The sequence below is a fragment of the Labeo rohita genome, chromosome 5 (genome assembly GCF_022985175.1).
Source record: "Labeo rohita strain BAU-BD-2019 chromosome 5, IGBB_LRoh.1.0, whole genome shotgun sequence".
In the NCBI taxonomy this organism is placed as follows: Eukaryota; Metazoa; Chordata; class Actinopteri; order Cypriniformes; family Cyprinidae; genus Labeo; species Labeo rohita.
In genome coordinates this window covers 20290247-20297597 of record NC_066873.1, presented here as the reverse complement: position 1 = coordinate 20297597, position 7351 = coordinate 20290247, and the positions used below count along the sequence as shown (strand labels likewise).

The following is a 7351-nucleotide window of genomic DNA, read 5'->3' as shown; positions in this document are numbered from 1 at the left end:
TGCTCTTTGTCTCCTCCTGGACATTTACATGGTGCAGGGTCTCATTCTTGGGACCTTCAGGAGAGGTTACACAGAATAGCTTTGTCATGTGCGCATCCATCTCCTTCTTTTTCTGAGAGGCTTCATCCAGATGGCCTTCTGTGGTTTTGGAGTCTCCCATTTCATCGGGGTCATCTTTCTGTTCCCCAAATCTCAGGACCTCCACCACTTCACTCGCCCACACTTCTTCTAGCACCTCACTGTCACTCTCCAACCAAGCAGGCATTCTTGGATTTATCTCAGCCTCCAGTAGTCGGGGGCGTTCTGACTTTAGTAAGTCACAGGCCCGGAGGGTCTTCCCTGTGTACTCCACATACTCGTTCTCCTCATCCTCAATGTCAATGAGCATGAGCTGTGGAGGCGGCTCAAACAGGGGAGAAGTGGATGGCTGAGGCTTCACCAGGCTGGGAGGACACACTTTAGTTGAAGAAAGTTGCAGAGCAACAGCTTCATCAGGTGCAGGAGTGGGGCTCGGAGGAACAGCCAGTTGTTTAGGCGGACTCACTTGTGTAGCAGCTGGCAGGGTCACTTCCTCAGGTGCAGGAGCTGGCTTTTGAGGATGCATGGGCCATTTGGTCACTGGCAGAAGGTGCTTAAAGCGAGCGGCTGGTAGAGCGAAGTGTTCAGGGACACTTGGAGGATCCACCTGAAGAGGAGTACCTGGCAGGGTCACTTCTTCACGTGCAGGAACTGGCATTTGAGGACGCATGGCCGGTTTGGTCACTGGTGGCAGGGGTTTGAAGCGAGTGGCTGGTAAAGTGAAGTGTTCAGAGACACTTGGAACCACTGGAAGTTCTGCTATCGGCTTCAAGAAGGTAGATCTAACTGGAGGACTGACTGGAGTTTGCTCCTCCACAAGAAGTGGATCTGGCTCAGTGGCCTTTCGTTCCTTCAGTTTTCTCTTCTTCCTTTTCTTTTCTCCAGCCTCTTTATGCTCACTTTCTCCCTCCATCAAATTTTCGAGACTCTGCATCTTTCTGAATTTGGCAGACTCTCTTTTTTTCTGCACCACATGTCCTCTTTCCTTTATCTTTTCAAGGCTAAGTGTGTCTTTTTCAGCCTTGTCTTTATGACTTCCTCCCTCATTCTTTTCTCTCTCCTTCTTCACCTTTCTTTTCACCTGTCTTTCCTCCCTTTTCTCTTTGTACTGTAAAAGTTTTTTTTTCCAAGGTTGTAAAAAAATATTGTTGCAATACATTTTACAAGATGATACTATTTCAGTCTTTGTATTTCAAAATAGAAGATTGATTCAGTGTGTTACTTGCAGTTTCTTTGTAATTAATTGTGAAATTTACTAGCAATTTTTGAGTTAAAGTTGTTTCTACATCAATTTGCTTTCAGTGCAAGCTCAGTTACCTGGCAGTGTTTCTTCCTGCGCTTCCTGTACATGGCATTGAAGTTGAAGGCCTTACTCTCACCTGCCTTCGTCAACGGTGCCTCTGGAAGTTTCTCTACTGCTGTCAGTTCTCGCGCTGCACACTGCTGTGACATCTGGTGTGTCTCCCTTCTGCACAAGAAGTGTGCAAAACGCTCAAAAAGTTGTCTAAGTATGCTGCTAAACAGTGCCATTGTGAACACTGAATGCTGCAAGTGAATTCAGTATTTGTTGCCAAAATCCACAGAAAGTCACAAAAGTAGCTTTCGATCTTTTCACTCCTAACACACCAACAGAAGACAAGAGTCAGAACAGCAGTTTTAGAGCTGCCAGAACGGAATTCTTCACTATGATGTCACAATAGTGTGTTGAATCCTGAGAATTCTATGCAAGTAGCCCATTAGAAAAGCAGTGTATATATAAATATATATATATATATATATATATATTAGCGCTGGCAAACGAATAATCGCATACAAAATAAAAGTTTGAGTTTGCATAATATGTACTGCGTGTAAATTTTATGTATATATACATACAAGCACATTCATGCATATTTTTAAGAAATATTTACAAGTATATGCATTTATTATTATTTTTATAGAATTTATATTATATATAAATAAAAATATTTTGTATTTATATATACATAATAATTACACAGTGCACACACATATATTAGGCAAACTCAAACTTTTATTTTGTATGCGATTAATCATTTGCCAGCCCTAATACATATATATATACTTAAATATGTTTTTTAAAAAATATGTTTAACACATTTACATTGTGTTACAGTGAGAGGACTTGCAGATTGCAAAGTAAAAAAAAAAAAAAAAAATGGTGTTAGGTGTGTAAACGCAATGGACAATCACAGGTGTTCAAGAAATCAACAGATATGTCTGTGATTGGCTACATTGCTCAGCGCTACGAAAGCACATTATAAGTAGAATCTTTTGGATATTTTCAGAGTCAAGTAAAGTCAAGTTACCTTTATTTATATACCGCTTTTAATAATACAGAATTGTGACAAAGCGGCTGTACAGTATTAAATAGGAAACAGTGCATCAATAATGCAAAAGGGCAATAGTACACACTCAATTTTCAGGTAAAGGCAGTTCATCATTGGATTCAGTGATTTCATCATCTAGCTCAGTTCAGTTCAAATAGTATACAATATCGTTTAAAGAAAAAGTGTCCCCAGCTAAGCAAGCCAGAGGCGACAGTGGCAAGGAATCAAAACTCTATCGGTGACAGAATGGAGAAAAAGAAAAAAAAAAAAAACCTTGAAGCACAAACACAAATACACAGTGAGTAAGCATTCAAACCTTCTGTAATAGCTGCATATGAGTCCCTCAGTTGTCGTCAGTGTGAAAAGATGGATCTCAAAATCATACAGTCATTGTTGGAAAGGGTTCAAATACACAAAAATGCTGACAAACCAAAGAATTTGTTGAACTATTATTTTCTCTTGTGGACTATATGTAAACATCTTTTATGTGAAATATATTTTCCAGGTCAGTACTAAATAAAAATGCAAATTCTGCAAGGTGTATATAAACTTTTGACTTCAACTGTATATTGATAAAATTAGTCTTCACTCTCAGAAAACCCTCAGAAAAAAAGTTTCAAAAGGCAGTGCCTTTTCAAAAGGTACATATACCTAAAGAGTACATACTGGTACATTAAAGTACATATTAGTACCCAAAAGGTACTGCCCCAGCTTTTGTACTTTTTTTTGTTGTTGTTGTTGTTGTTGTATTGTGTATGGAAACATGTAAAGTCGACTCTAGTATTTGTGATTTATTTGCATTTTTTTTTTTCTTTTTTTTGACATAAGATGTCTTATTTTTAAGTAAATAAAAAATAAAGGACCGGTTTCACAGACAGGGCTTAGACTAAACCAGGATTAGGCCATAGTTCAGTTAGGATATTTAAGTAATTTTTATATAAAGTACTGATGTGCATCTTGAGACAAAACAAAGGCACTGATATATTTTCAGATCAGTCAAGTTTCTTTCAGTTGAAACAGCTCAGACTTACATTTTAGTCTAGGATTAGGCTTAAACCCGGTCTGTGAAACTGGAGGAAAGTGTCATGAAGGAACATTTGAATATTTCTGTTTTCTCATCATAATTACGATCACATAAGAATAGAGATTTCTGAGTTTTAATATTCCTCATTACCTCAACAATTTAAAATGGTTTACTTTCAAATATGGTTTTACATGACCGTTGCAGCAGTTACATTAATGTGCAACAGTCTTTGCTTCTGAAAGATACATCATAAATAAATATAAATATAAACAACAATAGCATATGGTATGTATTTTTAGGGAGGAAATGCTCCAAAAATCCACAAAGGGGACCTATAATGGAGGAAACATTAAAAAACAGAGTGGCAGGTGATGCATTGAAAATAACCCACATCATAGACAATATGATAATATGATTTGATTACAACTTACCGTGTGAACTTACTTCTTACTCAAATCAGGTGTATTTATTGATTTATTGTGTATTTCCTATAGCTGGTCTAGTTAATATGGTATTGAAAAATCACTTTATATTAAGCATGTTTTCATATGAAACACATGAGAACACATACTGCCTATCTACAAGCCCTACTGTACTACTACAAAACAACAAGCTTTAAAACACTTTTTTTTCTTACCGTTGAAAATTAAATCATTTACTGTGAAATCGTTTTTTTCGCCAGTACATGACCAGTGTAAGCTTCATGGTGAAAACCTCTACATCATTCTTGTCAACGTAGTCCATAGTTACAATAAAAATGTATCTTGATTTCATCTTGTGGTTATTTTGGGAAAACAGCAGGGGGGTGTTTTACCCCATGGGGGCGTTTAGTAAACAATACCGCAGGGGCCCGTTTCAGAAAGGAGGTTAAGTGAAAACTCAGAGTATGTTAACCCTGAAATGAGAGAAACTCTTGGTTTTCCATTTCAAAATGGCAGGTTTGTCCAACTCGAGAAAGCAGGGTAAGTGAAGCCTGTTTCTGAAAGAGAGGTAACTTTTACTCAGAGTCAGTTACCGTGGTAACTTACTCTGTGAACCTAACCTGGTCAGGAGCAGGTTTTATTCTCTAAACTCTGAGTTTCTGTCGGTCTCCTCCCCTTTTTTTAAAGACGAAGCGGTATTTCTCGCCTTAGCCGTAGTCATTCATTGCCTACATTTCAGTCACACAAAGAACAAAGTTACGAGAATGGCTTGTCCTTTTTTGGAGGATCCCATAGATGAGGAGGCTATATTAATTCGAAGAGAATTACATTTATGTCGGGCAAGGATTTTGAGACCCAGAGTGGATTTTTTGTCTTTTCCCCATACATTTTTGTTTGAGCGTTACCGTTTTTCGTTGCAATCAATTACATATATCCATAATCTAATCCTTCCTTACATCACTAACATCACCCATCGCGGCCATCCGAGCAGATACTATGTGCAGCTTTACGTTTCTTTGCTAATGGAAGCTTTCTGTACAATATCGGGGATGCAGAGCATATTAGTAAGGCCACTGTATGCAGAGCTGTAAGGAAAGTGTGCCTCGCTCTGAAACACTTTCTGCATGTTTTTGTAGTGTTTCCTGGCCACAAACCCCTGGGAGTCATCAAAGAGGAATTTTACAGAATTGCTGGTTTGCAGCGTTCAAATCAGTTCAAATGTATTTAATATGAAAAAAATATATATGTTTAGTTAATAACATTTTGCTGTGACCTCTGAAAGTAACCTAATATTTAAAATTACCTTCAGGATTTCTCAATGTGGTTGGATGCATTGATGGCTCACATATACCTATCATTGCACCAACTGAAAATGAGGCAGACTATGTTAATAGAAAGTCAATCCACAGTATTAATGTGCAGGTACACTGAGTTACATGCAGTTTACAATGGTGAAACCACCAGCAATACTATATCTCATATATCTTATTCTTTCCACTGTGAAGATCATATGTGATGCTGCACATATTATCACCAATGTTGAGGCCAAGTGGCCCGGCTCTGTTCATGACTCACGAATATATCGTGAGTCTACCCTAAGCAACAGACTGCAAAGTGGTAAGTAAATGTATGCACTACACACTTGGGCACTTCAATGCAGCACTAAACCAATGTGAACTTTTTTTTTTTTTACAGGAGAGATTGACGGCTTTCTGCTGGGGGATAGGGGCTACCCATGCCAGCCTACACTGCTAACCCCTTACCCAGAACCTGAACAAGGCCCACAGCAGCGATTCAATGTGGCACACAGTAAAACTAGAGGCAGGGTGGAAATGACTATAGGTCTGTTGAAAGCACGTTTCCAGTGCCTACGTCACCTCAGGGTCACCCCTGAGAGGGCCTGCGACATCATTGTGGCATGTGTAGTTCTCCATAATATTGCCATTTTTAGAGGGGAACAACATCCTGCCCTACACATACAAGACCCAGAGGAAGACCCCATCCACCCTGCAGATTTCCAGGATGGAAGGGTGGTCCGAGACCTTATATGCCACTATTCATTCTCTGATTAAATCAGCCACCACCACAAAAAAAAAAAAAAAAAAAAAAAACCTACATCCATGACATGCTCAAACCTTACCTGATTGAATTATCTTTTTAATATTTCATTTTCAGCTGCTGCCATGTTCTTTTAATACCTGCAGGATTGCACCTACATGAAAATTACAATTAGATTCAGTACCATAGTTTTCAGTTTTACCTTTGATATTACTGCAAAAAATAAATAATTAGCTTAAATTCACTGACCTTCAACAGGGACATGCACTGTAACTAGATTAATGGGATTATTACTCGTTCTAAAAACTATTTTTTAGTACTGCTTACATTCTAAATGTCATATCAACCTCTACCACTTGATCAATAAAAAAGGCAGACACACAAGTGCATTTTTAAATCTTTTAAAAACTCAATTTTAGAAATTTTATCTTAAACTGATCAACGTGTGTAAAAGTGGGAACCTTAAATTAAACATTTCCACTGAACATTAAGTTAATAGGTTATATGCATTCTTGTTTTGTCAAATTTGTTGTAGAAACTATGCAGTAGCCTATTTTATGTAATTTAATGCAATTACATCTGAAATAACTTCTAAATTACAGCCAATTCCCCACTTTTTCAAGTGAAAAGTCAATAAACGTCACACATTACATTACTTATTTTTTTATTATACTTAAATATTTAAATACTTTAAATATTTTAAATGTAAACTTACACATTAACTTGAGCAGCTATGTTTTCCCATGCTAACTGTCTCTGTTTCGCCGATGCAGTAGTGTTGCTTTTATTTTTAAATATATGCTCATATTTGCTATAACTTTGCATGAGCACATCAAGTTCAGCTGGAGAAAAAAATGCTGATCTCTTTTTTTCAGATGTTGCCATGGTGACTCGTAATATCTGCGCTCCATTGATAATGCCTTTTTATAGTCGCGGTGTGCGCGCTCAACTCTGAATTAGTCTACTCAGAGTTGATTGACCTAACTCAGATCAGCTGTTCTGAAACCGAAAACTCAGAATTCAAGTTTAAACTCCGAGTTGGTTGAACCTCCTTACTGAAACAGGCCCCTGGTCTGCTCCATTCATTAAAACAGACACGCATGAACATTCAGGATTCACATTTAAATAGTATTTTTGCGGTGTAATATTTACAGATACTGGTCCATATTGCGGTTTGATTTAAGTGAAATGACCTACTTTTGATTAATTAATTCAAACTTGACAAATTGACAAATTCCTGACATTCCGCCTTATTCAGTCATTTCCGTTTTTATGACTGGATTCTGCAATTCCGTCCGCATTTTCCACATCGCGGAAATCATAGGGCCTTAGATGAATAGCATACTTACATCTCTATCAAGGGTTTCCCAAAAGAAACAATGGAACAGTTATTTTTTTTTAAAGTTCAGATTGTTTCAGAA

General features: G+C 37.7%; 1 pseudogene; it reads left to right on the top strand.

Moving 5' to 3' along the window:
• The first annotated feature begins 4636 nt into the window (after positions 1-4636).
• On the top strand, positions 4637-5944 carry LOC127165123 (putative nuclease HARBI1; annotated as a pseudogene).
• The last annotated feature ends 1407 nt before the right edge of the window (positions 5945-7351 follow it).